The sequence below is a fragment of the Acomys russatus genome, chromosome 6, assembly GCF_903995435.1.
Source record: "Acomys russatus chromosome 6, mAcoRus1.1, whole genome shotgun sequence".
NCBI classification, from domain to species: domain Eukaryota; kingdom Metazoa; phylum Chordata; class Mammalia; order Rodentia; family Muridae; genus Acomys; species Acomys russatus.
In genome coordinates this window covers 81,695,976-81,719,874 of record NC_067142.1, presented here as the reverse complement: position 1 = coordinate 81,719,874, position 23,899 = coordinate 81,695,976, and the positions used below count along the sequence as shown (strand labels likewise).

General features: G+C 44.3%; 1 protein-coding gene across 4 annotated transcripts in view; it reads right to left on the bottom strand.

Moving 5' to 3' along the window:
• The window catches only part of Esrrg (estrogen related receptor gamma), a 565,698-nt gene extending 542,200 nt beyond the window's left edge, over positions 1-23,498 (bottom strand). The window contains exon 1 of one of the 4 annotated variants that reach the window (XM_051148111.1): positions 23,359-23,498. The gene's annotated coding sequence lies outside the window, so the exon portion shown is untranslated. Of the gene's footprint in view, positions 1-12,029; positions 12,336-23,044; positions 23,183-23,358 lie in introns of those variants that run through there. The other 3 variants (XM_051148110.1, XM_051148112.1, XM_051148109.1) reach the window with 3 other exon arrangements.
• Positions 23,499-23,899: the final 401 nt, after the last annotated feature.

Here is a 23,899-nt window from a genome sequence, read left to right as displayed (position 1 = left end):
AGAAAAAGGGCACCACAGGGTACAAGAGGGGTGTCTTCAAAATTTGGAGTACATAAAGGCACCAAACCGTTGGAGTTCTTTCCGAGGCAGCTGGCCCTATCCCAGTCTTTGCTTTTTCTGCATTTGGCACTTGTGTGTGTTATGTATGAACATGTGTGCAGGGGTACATGTACCCATGAGCATGTATGTGGAGGCCAGAGGTCGTAATTGGGTATATTCCTCTATCTCTCTAATTTGTGGGGGGGGTGGGGTGGTCTTCCACTGAACCTAGAGCTTACCCTTTGCACTGGAAGGACTGGCCAGCAACCCACTGGGACCTACTTGTCCCAGTCTGTCCCCGGCACAGAGGACTCAGATGTGCACTGCCATATGCAGCTTTTTTTATGCGCTGGGGAGCCAAACTTGGGTCTTCCCATTTGTGCAGCAAGTGCTGAGCCTCCTCTGTCTTCTAACAAACGCCGAGGAAGTCCCAAGTTTGTGGTCCTCAGACATGTTTTGTAGAAGGAGAATGTGCAAGTCCAGTTTCTCACAGCTCCACTAGTGTGTGCATGTGACCCCAGACGGCACCACTAGTGTGTGCATGTGACCCCCAGATGGCACCACTAGTGTGTGCATGTGACCCCAGACGGCACCACTAGTGTGTGCATGTGACCCCCAGACGGCACCACTAGTGTGTCCATGTGACCCCCAGATGGCACCACTAGTGTGTGCATGTGACCCCAGACGGCACCACTAGTGTGTGCATGTGACCCCAGATGGCACCACTATGCTTGTTCTCTTCTTTGTGTCTTTCACATCACTCAGTCTTCGGAGCATAAATTATAGATAGCCGTAGGATCTGAACCTGAGCAGTGTCAAGCCATTTCATGCAAGGGGGTCAGCCTTTATGCACAGAGAACCCTTCAGGGAATAAACAAATGGTGGCTATGTATTTAACCCCTGGACCTGGGCTGTTCTACCCAGCTCTCAGGCCTACTCTGTTTATGCCCTAGGGCTGAGACTACAGGTGCAGGCTACCTTACTGGCCTTCTCTGTGTCGGTCCTTGTGAGTTTGGGGTCCTCTTGCTTACAAGGCCAATGCTTTACCAACCCAGCCATCCCTCCTGCCCTTTTTTCTGCCATGAAAACAGGTGAGGGAATTCCATTTCCCCATCTTAGGTGCTCACTGGTTTTCAAGCAGAAGTTCCTTTATATTGAGAAAAGGGAAGAGGTATCTGAACAGCTACTACAAAGATAGATTGTTGAGGATATGCATTGTGTCCCATAAATGCCAATGCTCAGAATGCTGATCCATTTCTAGTAATGTTTAATGTTGTCCATTCTGGGCTTTTATGGCAACTTAGGTCTAATACAAAAAGTCCAGTTTGGCAAAGGTAAAACACATAGCCATCACAAAACTAATTCTCTATATCCCACTCCCCTGGTGAAAGCAGCAGATCCCAGCTCCCAGAAGCTTCCATCCAAAATCTCCACTGGGAATATGGCTTCCCATGTGGCATTTCCTGTAGGAAATCCCATTGTTGAATGTATAGTCGAAGATAATCCCAAGAGGCCTTCTCAGAGAAAATTTTATTTTATTTTTATTTCAAACTTAAGTGGGTTTGAACTCATCCCTATGGTGATATTTTAAGAGAGAAGCACCATCTCCCCTCTGCAAACTCAGCTTGAAGGGGGCAGTCCCAGCAGAGAAGGACTACCTCATGTTTGCAAGGCTGGGCTGCAAAGGATACTCATCCTGTGTCATTTACATACAGAGTCTAAAACCTGCCTCAGTGGATAGTGCCCACAGGAGAAAAGACAGGCAGGCATGGGGTCCTCTGCAGAACTGGACCACACAGTGTTACATAAGTTTTCTCCCTCCTCCCTCTAGAAGCAAACATAAGCCTACTTTATGACAGGAACCCTCATGTCCCAGAGAAACACTCCTACAATAATAGTCCCATAGATTAAAAGCTTGAGCAATCAGGGCATTCAGGAAAACAACCCCTCCTTATTTCCAGATACTTCTGCCATCACTGCCCATTCCTTTTGCTTCCTGTCAGGAGCTCATTATAGTCCCGCAGGCTACAGGATTGGAGGTACAGCCATTGTACCTCCACTGTGAAGTTGTTCTGAGGCTTAGATGAATTGACACAAGCCCAAAGACTTTGAACAGTGTCTGGTACGTTCAGTAAGTTCTCTAGAATTTGAAGCCATTTAAATTATGAGTGCTGCGGTAGGTGGCTCTGTCAGCCATGAGACACATACTGTGGCTTCAACATTTGCAAGTGTGTGGCTTGTCTGTAATTTGTAGAGGTTTTCGTGTCTCTTTTACAGCCTACGGCGAGAAGTCATGATAACAGTGCCAACCATTTTATAAACCTAAAGTTATTCTAGATGCCCATTCACTTCCTGTTGGCTCTTTTATTCTGTGTGGGTCTAAAACAGGCGCCCTCTGCCCCTGGCCCCGGTCTTGACACTGTCAATACTTGAGAACTGATAACTCACCAGGGTGCCTGTTGTTGGAGGACCTGCCTACTCACTACTTGGTGTTTTAAGCATCCCTGAGGCTCCACTCACTAGATACCAACAGAACTTTCCATCCCACCATAACAATCTAAATTGTCAAGATACTGTCAAGTGTCCCTTGCAGGGAAATTATCTCAAGCTCAGAACTACTAGTCAGAACTCTTTTTGGAACAAGTGAGTAGGTCCTGTAAACCATGCCTGAGGCATGAAGTGCTCACCCTGCCACAGGTCTGACTTACACCACAAATAGCATTTTACTAGCAGTAAGTGAACCCCGCAGCCTGGCAGGGTCAATGAGATGTTTAGCTCTAACAAGCTATGGTGAGCGAAATAGTCCAAACTCCTCCATATATGCAAACTCAACATTTAATTTTCTGCAAGATTACCCACAATAATTACAAAGTTTCCATAGCCTCAAAAGCTTGGAACTCTGAAATACATAACAGCTGATCTTCTTCTATCTGTTGCCTTTGCGGTGTACTGTGCCCGTGTAACAAACCAAATAGGTGTACACAACGTTCTCCCGTAATTTTTAGGGGTAGCAAAGTGAAACTTTCCTAGAATCAGATTACTCAGCAACGTGGTGCAGAGAACCGCACAGCAGTGAATGCACAGGTTGGACGCAACCCTAAGAGGACGAGACACTTGCCTCGTTCCTAAGCATGCATCCTTTCAATAGACTGGCCTTGTTCATCCTAAGTCATAGTCTGACATTCTGAAGATGATACAGTATTTTGTGATAGCTGCTACTGGTATTAATGGTGGCTCAAAGGAACCAAGTTGACATTCACATGACACCAGTTTGCTCCACCTGCCAGGAACACACAGCCCTTTGGAATCATTCCAATAGTTGGAGTGGACCTTCTACCGGGAATCTGTAGTCAGATGCTGACTGTGGTGGATCAACTCGAAGATTTCAGAGCTATTATCAAAAGACATAATTCCTTTGTCGTGGTCTTAGCATTAAGCTGGGTCAAGAAATCCATCCTAAAATACACACAGCTGTATTGGGATGTTATTTACTTGATAGTCATCAAAGCTCGCAAGGGAGAAGGCACACATTCCCTCCACCTCCCGACAGCCATTTGACCAACGGAGCTACATTCCAAAGCAAAACAAATATGAAACAGGTACCCACATTTCAATGAGTATAGAGCCAGTCAGTTATCTTTTAATTAAAGAGATTGGATGAAGGGGTGTTGCACCATCTAACTCTTCCTTGGCTCTCCTTAAGATGACGTCACTGACAGGGCCACTCTACTGCGTAGGGAAGCAGGTGGCCCTACACCTTGATACCACAAGACTTAAGCTGATAAGCACAAAGTCATTTCTCTTCCTTTGAGTGGCCTGACTCCGTGTGAGGATAGATTATGTCTCTGCTCTGTGTGACCTCAGAAATAGAACGGTACTGGGGACTGACAGGAGATGGGCATCATGGGAAATCCTTCACAGGGCACTGACCCTTCCTGTCTCATTCCCCTGCCCTCCTCTCTTGTCCCACCTCATTCTGACTTTTCTTTCTTTTTAAGGTTTATTTTCCATTTTGTGGACACACATGTATATGTAGGTTTGTGCACATGAGCACAGGCGCCTGAGGAGGTCAGAGAAAGGTGTCAGATTCCCTGGAATTGGAGTCACAGGCCAGTGTGAATCCCCGATGTGGATACAAGAAACAGGACCCTCAGTGTAGCCAGCAAATGCTCTAAGCACTGATCCATCTTTCCAGACCCTGATAGTGTTTTTCTGTGGAGGACAATATGCGTGACTGTTGCTTTCTTGTAGCCTTGCCTACTATTTTCAATACACAATGACCTTGCAGATGTTTTCTTCCCACAATTTTCTAGGCCTTTCCTCATGCTCAATCACTAGCCCCACCTTTTCTCAAACCTCTTCCAGGTTGAAGATTCTGTAAGTCAAGATCAACACCATTCTAGGGACTAAGGGAGCCAGTTTCTAGTATTGTTATTTTTTAACAAACTTATTCTGAACAAACCATTTCACCATGTAAAGCTAACTCAGCTGTAAAAGGAGAATGGTAATTTGTGGCTTCAAAATATCCACAACACAAGCACCATGTATTATTAGAAGAAATATTTATATTTAGAGCAACAGAGAGTTATTTTGCTTATTATTTTACTTGAAGCAATACGGAAGCAACTATTAAATCCCCAAGCATACACTCTGACTGCCTTGCAAGGATAGTCATATGGTTCTGTGACCTTGGAAAGGCAAAGTCATAGCTTCCTCCTTTGTCAATCCCTGCTCTCCACCTGCAGCATGTAAAAACGCTGAAGATCGGGGCTGGGAAGTTCCTAGATTTTTCCCAAGAAGGGCTGTGAGTCCCTGACAGGTGGACAAAATCCTGTAACATTTGAACTGTTGTAAGTAGTCTGACCTTGACAGTGACCTTGGGAATTAGAATTTTGCATCCCCCTCTTTCCAGTCTACCTTGGATCATATTTCATTTCTGACACCAAAGTTTGGCACATTATTGCTTTTGGCCCCCTGCACTCCCCCCAACCTACATCTTCAAAATGAGCATGCAGAGCAGGAAGTACCACTTGCAAGGAAACCCCATCTGCTCCACAGACAGTGTGCCAGTGCCACATCACAGGAGCCACGGGTGGCCATCTGGGGAGAATGCCATAGCACCCGGTGGGCCCCAGGAGGCTAAGGCACAAGATGGCACAGTACTCTCTAGCACCCAGCCTTTGTTCTAGAAAACAATAGGAACCATAGCCCTCCATTACTTCTCAAAGACGTGGCAATGGCCTTGCCAGCTTGCAGACTGCAGCAAACCCATATGTGCGGGATGCATTCTACTTCAGCAAGACCCTCACTGCACACCTAGGTATGTGTAACTCCCCTCTATCTGTGTCCTCCAATCCTTACAAGCCAATGATGCCACTATCACTGACTTGGATGAGACAAGAGGCTTTCTCTGGGTGTCCGCAGAGAACGGCTTCCCTGGCCAGAGGTTTCCTAACGTGGGATGTTGGGAAGAAAACATGGCCTATTTCACTTAGAAGATTTTCTAAAATTAGTTTAGGGGGGAGGTGGTCCTTTAAGTGAAAAGGACCAGACCACATCGAATGTGTAGTTTTCTCTGTGAACGTCAGCCTTAATGTGAGCCAAAGCTGCGAGAATGTAAGAGGACTTTAGGCTTCCCTCCCCTCCCCTCCCCCGCCAGTGTTAGCATGTTAAGAAGCATGAAGATGTTTGCATTAGTCATGTTGATGTGTCTGGATTTCTTCCTCTTTTTATGTCTACTTTTGTGTAAAACTCTTAAAGCATAATATAGAAGACTGTCCCAGACCTAAAGGTTCAATTCTCGTGGCGCAAGTCTCAAAGCCACCATTTTGCTCTGCATCTGACTAAAGAATGCTAAAAATGGGTTAAAATGAGAATGACTCTAGATTTAAGTGTGAAATGTGTCTCGGTCTTTCTCTCTCTTTTTTACTCTTTCTCCCTTTCCCTCCATCTTCCTCTTATTTGTCATCTTTTATTCCAGGCAATCTAATTTTTCTACTTTTTCTGAAGACCAAAAAAAACAAAACAAAACAAAACAAAAAACAAAAAAAAACCAAAAACACAAAAAACAAAAAACAAAACAAAACAAACAAAAAACCCAAGGTCCTGCAAACTGTGTCCAGCTGAGTGGGGCAGAAGAAATATACACACCAGGAAGAATAAACCCAAGCCCAGCCATGTCATTCATTGGCTGTAGATATGGGCAAGTTCCAACAGCTCTTGGAGGCTTCCTCTTCTCATTTATAAGATGGAGATGAAAATATCAATCACATAAGAATAATGAGAGTATTGGATTAGTTACATGGCACATGGCACAGTGCTTACTTAAATGCCATGATAAAGAAGAGCCACCATTTTATTTAAACTAAAAATCAGCCTCATGTATCTATAATATTGTGGATGATATAAAGAATGGAAACTCGGAGGAGAATCTCAAGGTAAGACACTGTTCTAGTAAACAGTGCTGAAAAAAAAAAAAAAAAAAAAAAACAAGAAAACAAAAAACAGCTAATTGTTACATAGAGTCACTGAGCACTGAATGTGAGCCTGACACTTTTCTGAGCCTCAGCCCTCATGAACTTAGTCCTCAGCACAATCTTGTGATGGAGCTGGCGCTATCACTCCAGTCCAGGAGAAGAAAGGAAATGGAGTGGATTGGCTCATCATCTGCTTCATCCCAGAACCTTAACATGAAGTTGAGCCCCACAGACACATTGCAAAGGATTCTCAGGGACAAGAAGATCATTTAGAACGATACGTCCAAGACTAATTATCAACAATAAAGTGCTGGAATTACTGATCATGTCCTATTTAAATGTCTCTAGCTGTTCTTTCTTCACCAATATTCTGATTTCTTCCCTTGTATAAAGAAGAAACCAGTACCTCCAGGCTAACGTGTTAAGACATTCTTAGAGCGCTGAGCGTCATCCATCAACATCAGCATTTTTGTCACCATCATCACAGATGACTCTGTACCGAGCAACCGGAAACTCTTCACATATGTAGCACATATATGCACTACAAGACAATGAAATGTTGAAAACTGTTGTCCTCCCTCATCCTACATGCGCACTGACAATCTTCTGCTTATGTTTCTACCATACACATCTCCACCATCAATTTGAAAAAGGGAAAGATGGACAATTGAATTTTGCTGCCACCTTTCATGCCAGGTGAAGGACTAGCATTTAACACAGGCAATCCTGTTTAAGACTCACAACAGAGATACTCTTATCTCAGTTTCTCAGCAAAGGAGGCCACAGCCCTGACTGGTTGGCTATCTTTCTCAAGGTCACAAGGGTGTTCAGAGTACAGCTTTACAGTTTAGCCTAGACTTCCATAATTCCTTCCTGTAGTCACTTGGAACTGGCTCACCATTTTCTAGGCTGGATTCTTTTTAGCCCCATGCATACGCGCTTTCTCGCTGTACTCTGTTGCACTCTGAGGCAGGACTTCTGGAAACATGCCAATGGGAATGAGACCTCTGAACTTCTACCCTGACTTCACACTCACAAGTTGCATGACCTTGAGCAACCTGTGTGCTGAAGCAAATGAAGCACTTTTAGCTCCTGCCTTGAACGCCTTGTGATTTCTGGAAAAATACAATGTGGATTGCTATCATCCTCCATTCTAAGCGGAAAAGATCCTAGAAAGGGTTCTCTGTACTGGTTTCGCTTGGTGGCAGGACCATGGCAAGGGTAGTTAAGGAAGAGGCTGGCAGGGACGTGTGAGAAACACATCCGCCTCGCAGCTGTCCCCGCCCGAACAGTGTCATGGGTAAACAAGAAGTCCTCTCTAGAGATCTCCTCTGGCAATCTGTTTTCATTCCTTTCTTGGGGTGAGAGAGAGAGAGAGAGAGAGAGAGAGAGAGAGAGAGAGAGAGAGAGAGAGAGAGAGAGAGATTCGTATTGTCATGGAGAATGTATTGCTTTCTACATGAAACTGCCAAAAACTCAACTGTAGACAAAATCCATCTGACAAAATCCCTTAACTGCTTTGATTCAGTTCTTAAAGGAGATTAGTTGTCGGAGGGTCACAAGGAAGTCATCTCACTGCACACTGCACTGTGGAGTTTCAAAGCCTTCACTACTGAGGGGATCTCCATACTTGATGCCCCTCTCTCCATGGTGTTTAATCAATGAATCAACAAATAGTTCCTGAGCAAGGCTTCCCTGGGGTCTGCAGGTCACTTCAGATGTGGCTCTCCAGTTCAATAGTAGGAGAAAGGAAAACAGATTTTTCTGACTCCTCTAAAAGTTTCCATTTATAAAACCAGAGCTGGCATCAAAAGGCTTCGGGTCTCCTGTCCCTCTTTTCCCAAGCTCTCTGATTCATACAGAAAAAGGAAATGAAATGTAGCAGAGAGAATATAGAATGAAGAAAGGGAAAAAGGAAGGCAAGGAAATGGAAGGAGCAAAACCTGGAAAGGACGAGGCAAGGGGTTTGAAGGACTATGACCTTTAACCACAGGGCAAAGGTCAAAAGAGATAAACAGCGTGTCAAGAACGACCTCCCTGACGGTGTAAGCCCTATGTGACAGGCATGCTGCTACTGGTTCTTAATACAAATAGCAACCTTGGCAGCCAACTAAGGGGCACTAAGTTTTAAAGTCTTAGGATTAGAATAACTATCTCTTTGAAATTTTTGTTTTATTTATTACTGTCCATGTGTGCCCTCAACTCTAGCGGGAGTGTCATATATGTAATTAAATGTCTTAGGTCTAAACGTCCTTTTGCCCTCAGCTCTAGCCATGAGACTCCATACAGGGCCTCAGTGCCCATAGTATCAGAAGTTCTAATCTGCAATAAGAAAGTTTCAAAAACCTAAATTGGTCTTTCTAAATAATTCTGCATAAAAATGAAAAGCATGGAAGATACCATAGTGGGCTCTGAATAAAATGATGTGCAGAATACTACACAGTGCAGTGTACTGACTCGCCATCTCCAAGTGAGGACGAATGGCTGCAGAAGCAGGCTGAGATGCAGATGCTGTCCTTCCCTGTCCTGCGCACAGCAGGACTCTACTTAACTATGCATTTTTTCAATCAAAAGAAACGATGTAACTAGCAATAGTTTATTAAGCACATATACTGTACTAGATACGGTGCTGAACTTTTCTACGAGCTATCTCCTTTCACTCTCTCAGTCATCACTCGCATGCTTTAATGCCCTCCATCTATTAATGAGGGTACAAAGGTCACAGAGATGAAGTCAGCTTATACAAAATCTTAAAATTGTTCAGCCAAAAGCAAAGACTCCACCACACACATCTCCCCAGACTGTGCCTCCTTCGAAGTGGCCATGGACAGCATTTTTAGTTGTGTCCTTCAGCTTAGGGACTCAAGGTGAGAAAACATTAGTTAGGAACTGTATTTTTATTACAGTTGCCCCAAACCTCTTTCTGACATGATAGTATCAACATGTGCTTGAAACTCTTCTCCCTCAACATAGATTAATTAATTGAGTTTTGTCACCTTTTGATGAGCACAGCTGGTATTAAAGTACCACGCCGACCCTAGTCCCACAGCCTCAGACAGGGCTTTCTGAAGAATTCATTGGCTTCAACGCTACTGAAGCATCATTAAAACACTAGTTCTAGAAACAACCACCACTCATAAACATAAGCACAGTGTTAACACATAGCACTTCCGATCTGGACAGTTGGCTAGGTAAAAGTCTTGAGAGTAGATGGAGAAGCCGCTGCTTTTAGCTCTCCTTGAGCTCCTAGCTCACAACTTCCATGGGTTGATTGGTTCTACCTGAGTGGTACTAATAGGAAAAGATGCACCTGGAGCCTATAGGACTCAGCTTGACCTCGCAACACACTTCAAGGTACTCAGTTACATCACCAGGCAAAAGAATCTATATATCAAAGGGAGGCAACATACAAGCACATCATTATCTTTTGTTCCCATGTCATGTGACCATTTATACAACCTAGAAGGGAAGATCAGACACACCGCCTAGAACACCCATTCAGTGCTCTTTCACTTTAAGACAAGCATGCCTCTGAGTCCTTAGCTTAAAGTGTCCATGCAGGTGTGAGACTAACAGCATCCTCTACTCCTCCACACTGTGTGTGACAAGATCCACCTCCAAATCTGAGCAAGGGCACAAGCAACCCTGAGAGGCCCTAAGCCCCCTAAAGTTGTCAACCATGTTTCTCTGCTTGTCTCTGTTTACGAGCACAGCTGGATACAGTTCACCAAACTAACCCTGAGTTAGTACCTAACACAGGTGCAGTTTGTTCATTTGTTGTTGGTGTCTTTAGTTGAAAGCAATTTTATAAAGATCATCATTTTCACATACGCTCACCACCTCTTTCAGAGAAATGCAAATGCCATTGTGAGACCTGGCCCTTTGAGAATCCAGAAAAGGTCTGGATGCATTAAAAGAACAAACAAACAAACAAACAAACAAAGCAAAACAAAACCCCAAGGTTAGACCCAGCTCCTCCTCCCCACAAGCCTCCGTGTACTCACTATCCTTCAAAAGTTGATTTGAAAGCAAATAGCATTTTTCAAAAAGACCAAGGTTACAGATTAATCCAGAGAACCAGGAAGAAGCAACAAGACAGATGTGCCACTTAAAAGGGAAAGAATGGAGTGACCTATGATCCCGTTCCATCTAGAGGACTTGCAGTGTCCAGTTAGCATGGCCTTCCGTAAAGAAGCCCAAATACTCAGCCCTCTTTTTAAATGAAGGTACTTACCACTGAAAATCCACAAGTCTCCACACTTTGCCCATAACACGCAGGCCACCTTTCTCTGTGGAAGCCCAGAGTGGGGCCTGTCAAGTTCAACGTGATACCTACTCTAGTGGGTTAGAGCTAGGCAAGGGGGGAAGGGGAGAGGGGGAAAAAACCAGACTTTCCCTTTAAAACTGAACAGAAGCGGATCCCAAATCACATGACCTTTTACCGTAATTTCTATTAAAATCATTTCATGTCTGGTTGCCCCTGCTCTCCGGGCTCATTTGTATTGTTTACAACAAGCCAGTGCACAGCCAGTTAGTGGTGGCTGACTCCATGGTTACCCGTTTTTACACTCACTAGTTAAATGGAATGCATCTGGGCTGTGGGTTCCAGGGAGCAGGCTCTTAAGTAACCACAGTCCAGCTATCAATCAGGCTAATCTGAGAGAAATTAATCTTATAAACGTAAGTATTGTTGCAGATTAAAAATTGATAGAAAGGGGGCACCAGCTTTTACGGGCTGGAGTTCCAAAAGTGGGCAGGCTGAGAGACAACTCATAGCCCAGCGGTGTTTGGTCTGTGGTCCTTTCTATGACAGCCGGTCAGGTTGGGTGCCTAAAAAGCTTTCAGAGGTAAAAGGACCACCCTGGACAAACAAACAAATCCACCGCCTCCTCCCCCAGAGCCCTGCACATTTCTTTCACCTGGTAGCCCTTAGAATCAAAACACAGGTTTAACCAGACTGCAACCCCCAGCAAAGTAAATTAAACAGATGCATACAGGACCGTCAAACACCAGACAAACACTGAGTAGGATTCAATTAAAACCGAACCTCAGAGGACTATACTGTGAGTAAATTATAACGGCAAACTAGTACAGTTTCTGAGAGCAAACACACTACAAACTCATCCATTGTGCATGAATTTATGTAGCTAATTCTTTAAAAACATTCCCCTGCCCCCGAAGCTAAGTTGTTTCTCAGGATGGACAAGACCAACAATTATCACCCCTAATAAAAATTAAGAAGTTGTACAGTTTAATGCCCACAATAATTGGCCCACGAGCCGCATCTATGTGCTAAATGAAAAGGGCAAATAGCTAAAGCTAAGATATTACAACCCCCGTCTGCTGCAAAGTCACAGTATCAGAGGCCACAATTGATCTGTTGCCTCAGAACGAACTGAAACTGAATGTAACATAAGGTCGGAAAAATCCCTCCAGTACTGCTAATCGGATATTGTATAATGGTTGATTGCAGCTTTGCCCTGTCCTAGTGCTGCCTAAATCATACATACTTACACGTTCTGGGCTCTTCCAAGAGTTTGGTGCAGTTTCAAGGACAAATGTCTTAAGCAAGCCTCTCTACTGTGCAGCAGGGAGCCTGCTCGGATCTGATGCCAGGAGCCTGGTGCTAAATCTGACAACAGAGAAGGAAAACTTCCTGCGTGGAGAAAGGATCGAGGAGAGTCTCGGGTTCAAAAGGCTGCTGGGAAGGTGCTGCTTGCTCGTCTCCCGGGCTGTGTGTACAGGGTAGCAGCTGAGCTAGCTGGGTTTGCAGCCCTGCAGAAAGGAACCTTTACTGAAAACCAATGGTATCACATTTCAGAGGAGCCTGTGCCAAGTGCTGGAGAGCAGAGCAACCTTTGACAACTTCACACAATTCACCCCAGCGGACTCCAGCACAGGTCAGGGAGGAGTGTGGAAAAAGTCTCCCCACCTCCGTGTCTCAGCTCCGGGTCCCAGCACAGCACCCGGCTAACAAAAGCCTGGCACCTGCTAGATGTGGCACCAGTACAAGACACTCCCTGTACTTAGCTTGGACATAGCTTCTGTTTCGGCTGTCCTCACCCACCATGTCCTATAGGCTAACAGAACTTTACCAGTTAATCCAGTTTGTGTTGTGTGTGTTTATGTGTGTTTATAGTATGTGTTTATATGGATGTGTGCATGTACGTGTATGGCTGCACATGGAGAGGTCAGAAATAAATGTCCAGTGTCTTTTTCAATCACTCTATACCTTATTCTTTGGACAAGGTTATCTATCTCTGACCCTGGAGCTCAGTAATCGGCTAGAGTGACTGGCCACACAAGCCTCGGGGCTCTCCTTCTTTGCCTCCATGTGGTACCATTCGGGGTTTGTACAGGTGTGCTGGGCATCGGAACCCAGGTGCCCATGCTTGCACAGAAGCCACTTTTCTGGCTAAGCCACCACCCCCCACACCCCCGATCCTTCATCCAGTGTTTTTGTTTTGTTTTGTTTTGTTGGTTTTTCAAGACAGGGTTTCTCTGCATAGCCTTGGTTGTCCTGGACTTGCTTTGTAGACCAGGCTGGCCTCGAATTCACAGAGATCCGCCTGCCTCTGCCTCCTGAGTGCTGGGATTAAAGGGGTGCACCACCACACCCGGCATCCAGTGTTTTTTTGAAGTATGCTTCCCTCTGTTTTTCTCCTCCCCCGCCCCTTTGTCTGGGACTCCCATGATGTTCCTACGAGATAAACTGGGAGGAGACAGGTGCAGGAGCCCGTCCTTTCATACCAAAATCTAGACTGTGCCAATTGAGAGGAGAGGATTTTACAACCACTGTGCTGGAGGTGACTGCAAAATATAACTCCAAGTGACCTCACTACTCTTACAGACACTGGGGTGCCAAGGACAGAAGAATATGGGTCCTGGCCCACCAGCACGGGAGCCACCTCACTTATCAGTCCTAACATGGAAGAGTGAAGCATTGAGGCTCTACTCTCTCCACAAATTAAAGGTGTTCTTATTATATAATTTATTTGTGTGTTGTGGGGGGAGTGTATGCAGAGGTCAGAGGTCAATTCTCTCCTCCCATCACGTGTGTTTCAAAGCTCAAACTCAGGCCATCAGGCTTGTTGGCAGGAACTTTTACTCAATGAGGCATCTCTTTGGCCCTCCATGAGTAAAAGTAAAAGGAACATAAGGGGGAAGTGACTGGGGGCCATGATAAGAGGTAGACAGTGGCCGAGAACAAACTTCACCGAAGTCACTGAACAGCGCGAGGCCCATGCTTCCTTGCCTGTCTCTCCTGGCCCTGTGTTGAGGTCACATGGCGGCCTATGGTAAGATGTTTTTCAGCATTGCCCACCTTACTTCAGAGAGTGGAAATCACAAGTAGCCTTTTCACGGAGGCCACCGGAAATATAGCAAAGAGCTCGAGGCACTGTTGCCCTCCTTGTCTGAAGGCTAGCCCAGGAGTTAACTAGGAAATGGTGAACTACATGAGGTCTTCTTTTTGCATGTCAGCCCCACGGCAGTCTAGAAACAATAGCAATGCAGGCTTTTGTGCAAGCCACCCCATGTCACCAATGAAGTCAGCTCTGACGTCCAGTTAAACTACTACCCTGATTCTACCACTCCACCCACACAAGAGCAACAGTTGCTCAAAATATCCGCATTAGTTGGTGGTGGTGTTGTTTTCATCTATGAAAGGGATGAAATCTCACCACCATTCAAGATTTTTGTGAAGATTTAAAGGCTAACATATGTTGGGGACGGACCGCAGAGGCTGGCACTCACGCATTTACAAACATTTGCTGAGCCTCTGTTCTCAGTCAGGCACGGTGCCAGACACTGGGCATGAAGTCAATCACAACGCGGGACCTTCCCTCAAAGTGCAGGTCTCTAAGAGCTGAGCCTTCCTTACTCCCTTCCCACAATCTTCACAGCCCCTACTGAACACATGAGAGCATTTCCAAATCTTTTCTTAGGGCTGGAGGGGCAGCTTGCTGGTAGAGCAGTGGCCTCGCATATGTCGTGTCCTGGGTCCATCTCCAGTGCAAACAAACCAACCAAACAAACAAACAAAAGTAAAGGAAACCCTTCCCCTCATTTGACCCTCCCAATAATTTTATGATAGAAATGAAACTATAGCCAACTCATAAATGGGAAAACCACATCTTAAATAGGACACAGCTAGGACATTGAAACCCGGATGTCAGTGAGCCTCTCTGAGGAACCCAAGCACTCCTGAGGCATCTGTATAAATTGGTCATATTTTGTACAGTTTTTCCTCTTACTGTACCTGAGTTTTGTTTGGTTATTGTTTACAGTGCTAGGGATGGATTGGAGGCCCCATAACCCTGAACTGTTACTCTGGGTCCTCAGTGCTATTACCTTAATCGTTATTATATTTCCCTAAAGGCAGCATGGATGTCTTAAAGCAGAGACTATCTCTTGAAATTATGCTGTGTTGCTTAACTGACCTATCACGGTGGTAAAGGCACAATATGTTCAATACATTTTGCTAAATGGAAAAGAAATCCGAGCTGGGCTGACTGTATTACCTGGCCAGAGGCAGGTTTTCAAAGGCAACTTTCAATACGTGGTGGCGTGGAGGTCATCTGCAACTCACGAATCATCTGTGTCTATCAAAGCTCATGGCACCAAAATCTTAGTTGAGCTTCCTGGGTTTTGTTTTCCCTGAGTTTAGCACATGTCCGCCATGGACTGAGGGCCTCATAGTTTAGACAAAAATGAACAGCAATTGGCTTTCAAGCACAAATTTGATCTCATGACATCTTTGAGTTCTACTTTTACTGAGTTTCTAGGTTCAACAGGCCACGGAGTGTAGAACTCTGCCCATCATTATCTGGGAGTCAGCTAAGGTTGCCCCAGTTTCAGACAGAGTCCAAACATATTTCTTTGAATCTGTGTTTATAAATGCATTGTCTGTACAAACAGCCTATTTCTTGAACAGCCCTTGACCTATTCCTTCACCACAGGCTTTGGAATATAGTTCATTTATAATGGCAAAATTGGCTAGGCTAATATCAGTGAACCATTCATAAAAATATCCCTAAAAGATATGTATACCACACCTGCACTTGGAGTCAACAGAGCTGCCATTCATTGCTTCTAACCTTATACCCATGAAGACATTTTTTTCAAATGCAATTTATAGCACTGCTTATAAGTATTTATCACTAAACATCTATTCCTGTAGCTTTCCCCAAAATGCATAAATTTTAGATTAATATCAATGTTACAGAAAAAGCACACGTGACAGGCAATGTTTGAGACAAACAAAACAATTACTGAATACATTGGTTTTGTTTCTAAAGTCATTTACTTGCTTATGTGGACAAGAAGTGCCCCTCTGGGGGGAAGTAAATAAAGCTACTGATGTAGCACTGTCTATATGCCTCTGGGATGCCTGCCACCTTCAGATGCCCACCTCTGTGCTACTTCCTGTTTGCTCCCTCTCTGCTTGATCCACAGGAAGCCAGAAAAGTACCAACAAAAGAAGTTCTGCAGTGAGATGAACTCACTCAGATCCAAAGATCAGATCTAAATAGTCAGACCTGGGCAGACTCGGCTGGCCCAATTCTCACTCCACCTTCACAGCCATCTTCAGAAACAATGCTTTGATTAGTTAAATTTTCACAAATGATAAAGGTTCAGGGAACTAATAATTTCCCAAAGTCACACAAACGAGTGAGTGGCCCAGCAGAAATTCTAAGATGAGAACTGGAGACCCAACTCCAAGTCTTTTTGACAGAGTTATACCCGTAAGGGAAGACAGGGAATGGTTCTGTGCACTAATTTCCCTTGTACTTTGGTAGGCTTTCTTTTGTTTATATATTTTTGTTTTGTTTTGTTTTGTTTTAGGTCCTCATTCTGCTACTGAAGAAAACCAGGCCTGCTTTAATCTCCCACGTTCTGAGATTACAGGCCTGCACCACGACGCATCACTCTTCATTTGTCTTTGCATCCCACACCTCAGTTAAAATAGGAAACACACACACACACACACTCCTGCTACCAACAAATACCTTGTCCCTTTTCTCCTCTTATATCTTGGCCTATGAGTGCATTGAGTAAATGTATCTCTATTTTTCCCTCAGTTCTACTTTTAATGAATTTCAGTGACAAAAAAAAAAAAACCAACAACAAAAAAAAAAAAAAAAAAAAAAAAAAAGAAAGAAAAAAAAACAAAAACAAAAAAAAAAAAAAAAAAAAAAAAAAAAAAAAAAAAAAAAAGAAAACACCACCACCCCTCAAAAAACCAAATATACCCAAGTCTTATCACAGGCCACATACTTAGCAGTGTTTTACTATTTTGAGGCAAAGTAAAGCCCTCTATTTTGCTGTCAGTCTCTAAAATTCATAGAAGTTTCTCAAAATCCCTTTCAGCCACTTTAAAAGAGTTCCTGTCTACTTATTCAAACTTCTAGATTCATCTCTGAAAGCTCAGCACCCCACCCTGGTATCTGCACATTGAAGACCATTACTCGGCCATATGTAGAACATGTGTAGGCAGTGAAGAACACTGTCTGCCATGTATATCACTTCTATCACAATAGAACAACTATTTTTTGCATTTGGGGTATCACTGATAAAACAATATTTCACTCCAACAGGTCACACCAGCTATTATGAAGTGGTTTAGGAAATTGGCTAAGACGGTTTATGCAGAAAGACAGAGTCTATTTAGAACAAACAATGTTTGGCATATAAGGAAAACATTTGCATTTAAACCTCAATGTCTAAGTCCCATGGGGTGTCCACTCCAAGCCAGTGAACTTGAGTTCTTTTATAGTCTCTACATACTAGCATTTATAGCCACAGCATATGGTTCTGTGTAAAGAAATAGTTTCTAGAACAATAGCAAATCAGAGCATCATTTTTGGTTGATCTGTTATTATTCTCAGTCATTTAAAGGAGACTCTAAGGGAAGTAAACTGGGCACCATCTAGTCTACTCCTTTCGGTTGAGCCACTGAGAGCAGAAGGTCTACCATTGTTCTCTGCTGAACGGCTACCAGATTCCACGGATGACTGCTTCCCATCACTGCTGCTGACCTTTGATGGCAACCAGCATCCTGCCATCTCTAATTTATCTGTAAAAAGCAAGTTTCTGACTCTTACGGCGACTGGCCTGAAGGAGCATCACAACTATGTCCTAATTCCGCAACCTTCAGAAAACAAACATCCATACTAAAGGGAAGATGAACTCCTCATAACTGAGGGACTGGTCATTACACAGACAACTTTGGATTTCTCTCCACATACAATAACTTGGAAAAATATATAGGCTGTGTTTACAGAGGCACGAGAGCTGCAGTCTCTAAGAAGGGCTATAACTTGTTAACAGTCTCCCTGATTTATGTTGGAAAACATACAGGGCATGAAATGATTTCTGCAACCTAACATTTTCCCCAAGAACGCTGGTGAGCAGAAGATATATTCCCCAGCTGTAGGGGCTGCTTGTTGCTGCTCCCTTTTCAAGAGACATACATGTTCAACGATTGGTTATACATGCTCTGTCCCTCCAGAAAGGCTTTACAATCAAGGGAGAAGGCAAAATAAAAAAAGAAAGAGAAGAGACTAAAGGAGAAAAAGAAGCAAACAGGAAGAGCAGGAGAGTAAAGAATCTATTTTCATATAGCATTTGCCTTGTAAAAAATGATGCCTGTCTCAAGATGGACAATAAATAACCTTCCTAAGAGCTATAGAGAGTGTATAACCTCTCACTCGCTAGACAAATGTTAGTTATTTTCCTGTTAGTATTTAACAGATATGGAAATGTGTTTCACAGTCTATGACTGTGCTAATAAAATAGGTATTTGTAAATGTAAATTACCATGGTCATAACAGCCTTATTAATTGGATATATCTAAGAATGAGATCAAATTTCAATGGGAAACATATTTTGAAACACAGCTAACAAAATCTCTTAAGTATCTACCTAAATGGAGATAGAAACATTTTGCTTTGCCTCACGTAATGTTGACACTCTGAGTCGGTATTCAGAAGAGTCAAAAATCACTATTAGAAATGCCTGGTTTCTAAGGAAATAAAATAATTAGTCTGTAACTTAAAGGAATAAACCAAGTGAATCATGACTTAGTATCCTTTTCCAAGTTTGATCAAGGTTATTTACATGAGCTGACACACCAAAGGAGCAGCTCTGAGTTGAATCTCCAGTATCCTGGAAATTTCAAAGACTTCATCCCTTATTTTGTGATAATTATTATCATCACTTAGCTTAATGAGCAAAGGATTTTTCATCATAGCGATATGAGTAGAGACACCCCGAAACGAGCATGGTGCTGTAACCACTCTAGAGCCACAGGTGTCATTCAGTGTCAGGTTCTAACATCTGTGGTGTTTGCAGCGTGCATGCCTGAGGGAGGATAAAAGGCTGGATCTATACCCAATACGATGGAAGAGGTCATCTGAGGAGGGGCTTGCAGTCAAGGTTGAATATTGAAGGGTGTCTAATCTCCAAGAAAAAGAAAGCTTCCTGATATAAGGGATAAGGACACAGAGAGCTGAAGCCTCATCCCAGCAACTTTTATCAGGAGCAAAAACTCATCCCAAACATCCATTCAAACCTTTTTAAAGGAGTCTTCCCCCTAACACACTGAATCTGGGGGATCGGAGCCATCAGATGTGTGGGTCCACAATCTGTTTCAAAAGTCTCAGAGATTTTTCACAATTATCTTTCAAAGAAGACTCTCCTACCCCCACCCCCGGCGTCCTGGGTTTCTTATCCTTCATCCACTGACTACAAACTTAGAACCTGGTGAATTGGGATCAAAGTAAGTAAAGGAAAGCTCACTATTTGGGGAAAGATCCTTGGCCTCCAGGAGCAACTCAGTGGTAAGCTTCTTGCCTGGTATGTAGGATTCCCTGGGTTTCTGCTCCCTTACCACCAAAAAACAAAGGGGAGGGGTTGCTTTAAGACTACTCCAGCACTATGTCCCTACCCACAGCCTAAAGCCCATGAACACATAGATAAATCCTTGCTGAAGGCCCAGTTACTCCACTGGACCAGCAAAGCGAACCCAACACCTGAATTGTAAAGCCATGTCACTTCACAGCTGTAACTGACTGACAACAAAGTCCTAAGAGACAATGTCTTTTTTTTTTTTTTTTTTTTTTTTTTCACAAAAAGCCCCAGTGTGTTACTTTTTACTTTAGGAAGATAATTTTAAATGAATTTTTTTTAAAGAATCACAATATTGTGATACTTGGTAATCATTATTTCAAAATGACAGATGCTATTGTTCCTGGAGAAGTTTTCACTTGCTTTTCTCCTACCAGAGCTTCAGTTGAAAGATTTGCCAAGTGCCCCCTGGAGAAAACCAAAGATCTGCATTTAAATAGAGATATATAGTCCTTCGAAATGCATGGTACCTGAGAGGCAGATGCTATCAGGGTTCCTTAGTGAGAACAGTTCAGACTGTATTAGGCACATGTCACTGCTGTAGCTATCCCCCTTCCTGGCACTTAGACTATTTCCACCACAGTCCTTTCCCTCTGTATAATCTTCCTAGTATTTGTCCCAAGAAGTTAAAATTAAACCTTGTTCCAAAGCAAAGTCCCCACACTAACAACAAGCAATTACCACCATACACATCATTCCTGATGTGTACAAAAAAGACCACAGAAGATAGCTTGGCCAGAAATGCTAAATAATTGAAGAGCATAATGACTTAATAGAGTAGTACTTGGTTTACACTGCAGCCAATTTAAGCCATAAAAATACTGTGTAAAAATTTTATCTTGTGGTTGACCATTACATAGCCAATCTATTATTCAGAAGTACCAACCTCTTCAGTGCTTTTCTTCATCAATGCGGCTTTCCCTCAAAAGCTCTCCATTCCAACAGTTTCCCAACAAGTCCCAAACAAACACCAATTTTCTACTTTGTTTCATAAAAAAAAAGCCTTTCACCAAATGACCTTATCTTCCAGGTCTAACTGAAACTGATTTCACAGGTCAAGCTCCAAAAGCCCACTTTGACCTGCTGGAATATGAGTGCATTTGCAGTGAACAGAGCAGAGCCCACAAGACATCGAAGCAAATAAGCAAGTAAATAAATAAATAAAGCTACTTGCTTGCCACATCTGTAAACAAAAGAAGAATCTTCTAAATGATTCCCTTTTCCTTGACAGGCCAGGGCAGGGATGTGTCTGTTAGAAAATGTCAAAATCGGGGGGGCGGGGGGGTTGAGGGGAGGGGGGGGTGCGGGGGGGTCGGGGGAGTTGCAGAGGTAGCAGTGGAGCACACCTTTAATCCCAGCACTTGGAAGGCAGAGGCAGGTGGATTGCTATGAGTTCGAGGCCAGTCTGGTCTACAAAGCGAGTCCAGGACAGACAGTTGAGGCTACACAGAAAAACTTATCTCCAAAAACAGAAAGAAAGAAAGAAAGAAAGAAAGAAAGAAAGAAAAGAAAAAGAGAAGAAAGAAAAGAAAGAAAGAAAAAGAAGAAAGAAAGAAAGGGAAAGGAAAAGAAAGAGTCAAGGGACCTCACAAAAGTTTACCTTGAGTGTTCAAATGAGATACATAGTAAAAGACCTGAGAAACAAACCCCTGAGGAAGATCAGTCTCAAACATAAGCCCACTGTCTCTGGTAGGCTCTTGCCAAAATCCTCACTACGCCTAAGAACAAGGTCCCTGCAAAGGAGGTTACTCTGATACCGGTTTCGGAGACATGCTCCTGAGAGCTTTTCGGTGGTCTGCGCACTTAGTTAGCCCTTATCTCGCTGCGCTGCCACACTCATGCTGAGTCAAATTTGGAGCTCAAAATGAAAGATGAAAGATCTTGAAGATCGCTTAATATTGAAATATTGTTGTGGTAATAAGTGGTGCTCGGTTGGGGATGGGAACATGGCACTCTCTGGTAACCTTTTAATTTCTGGAAAAATTGCACAGAATAAATTGAGCTGCCCACACAGATGAAAACCTAATCGATTGATCTAGTCTATTCAGTTGAGCAAAGAATACCAGCAGGTTTCAGAACATATCACACAAGAGGACTTACATGGCTTGGATTTAATTAAGGGAAGGGCTATCTTTACCTGCACTCATCGCACTGGCCAATGGGTGGTCTAGGCAACATGATGCCATTCACAATAGACACACCTTTAATATTAGTTTAAAGGGTTATGAGAATTGCTCTAAGACAAAATAAAAAGGCACAGATAGCAGACGAATCAATGTCTGAAAGATCCTGGAGGCCTTCTGCCTCACAGCCCGATTGCCTTCTCAAAGCAAGGAAGCATTCTCTTCAAGGTCAGGTCATTTCCATGAGCATCTGCATGCCTCTGCCATTCCTGAGCTCAGATCTGAGAGGCCTTCAAACTTCCCTCTCTGTAGCAAAGCCAGAACTGTTTCTCTGGGTTCCTTAACTCAGTTTGGTAACATCAAATCTACTGGACAAGAGGAAAACCCAAAGCCAAATACAACCCTAAAGCCGCTCCACGGTGCATGCCCTGCTGTCCTGCCTCACAGCCTTCTGACTTTCTTTCTGAACTTGGATCTTTTCCAAATGCCACCCTGTTTGGTCTTTGGGCAGTGTAGAGACAAATGAGTTTCTCTTCAAGATTAGTTCAACCCATTCAGCGGCCCTGAAACATATTTTAGGGGTCTGCAGGTCTTCTCAGATTGAATTGTTGGACAGGGGCTTTTGAAAGTAGCAGGAGGTCATTAGGTCCGTGGGGGTGGGGTCCATGGAGGGTCCCAGGGCTTTCCAGAACAGCTCCTTAACATCCAGGAAGGAGGAGTTGAATCTACAAGAAGCTCCCTGCTAGAAGGGAAGAGGAAAGGAGGGGAGCCTTGGGTCTCCTTTCGCCCAAGAAGGGGAGACTGCGTGGGGGAGGAGGGGTGCGCTGGGCTCTGTCCTGCAGGCTCTCTGATAAAATCAAAAGGTGGCTAGGTATGATAAGCAGTTTGAAACACTTAGTCCCATGACCTCCAGACAACTTCGGTGACTTCCTCCCTGGGGAAGGTGAAAGCTTTGGAAAGCCTAAAGAGGAGAGGAAGGCTTTAGAGGACAGGAGGGACACGCGACACCAGAACAGCAGCAGTGCCAGATAGCAACACCCTCCAACTCCGGACACCCCCTTCACCAAAGCGACCCCTGCCCCATGTCCCCTTGGCCCTATGCCCTTCCAGTCCAGGTGCCCTAACTCTGCCGATGTCTTTGCCACTTTCCCAAGCACTGAAGTCTGTAACCAGCAAAGGGGGAGGGGGATGGGAGGGGTGTTGAAAGAACGAATCTAACAGCAATTCAAATTTATCTGTGTCTCTAGCACACACCTGACAGTTTTGCAGTCTGGGCCAGGCAAGTCTACAAGAGATGGGCGCTACTTATGCGTGTGTTATTGAGAGGGTGTCCTTTTTCTTTTTCTTTTCTTTTCTTTCTTTCTGTTCTTTTTTCCTCCAAGAGACTCTAAGCAAGTGAAGGGGGAAGGGGGTAGCAATACGGGTTCCAAGCCGGACTGCAAACACAGATGCAAATGTCTGTCTCCAAACGCTGATGGTTAAGGATGGGGCAGTTACCTTTGGCAGGGTCAGAACTGCAGCAGGTTAATCGGGTGAGTCCTCGGGGATTTTTTTTTTTTTTTTTTAATTTTTTTTTCAAAGCAGCCGAAGCAGCCCGGGTTGCTTTGGCTTAGGAAAGTCTACAAACCCCCCATGCAGGGACATCGCACAGCTCACACACGCCTCCTTGAGCTGGGCTCCCGCGACCTCGGCGGGGCGAGGGGGTGGCGGGTGGCCGGCGGGCGGCCAGGGCCCGGCCCCAGGCTGTGTCCCCGCGCGTAGCGGCCCTGCGTGGGCCCCGGGGTCCGCGTCCCGAGCGGCGCAGCACTCACCCAGCTGGGCGGCGAGGGGCCGAGCTGCGCCCGCGGCTAGCCGGAGCGCCCAGGCGCCTCCCTTCGCTCTTGGTAGCGTCGGTCCGCACTCCCTGTGACCCAGGACGTCATGATGCCTTCCCTGTTTTCTTAATGATAACTTGGCAGAAGAGGAGACAGGCTGCCAGGTTCTCCTCGGGTGGTTGCGTGGTATGTGCACGTTTCTCTTTGCATGCGTTTGGCTCCCTCTTTAAAAAAAAAAATAAATATATCTCTATTATTTTTTTTTTAAAAATTCCCCGGCACTGTCAGGATTTGATGGTATTACTGCGTTTGCATAATCGACGCCTCTGGGTGTGTATAGATGTAAGTATGTGTGTGCGATTTCTTTTTTCCCTTTAAATCCTGCTGCTCCTGTCTCCGTCGCCGCCGCAGCCGCTGCAAAAGCAAGCATGCGTTCCTCTTTTGTCTTTCATTTTACCTTCAGGGTGACATTCAGTGCCAACTGCTCCCTTTTGACCGTCGCCAATCCCTGCCTGGGCAAAATAAATTTGAGGGGAAA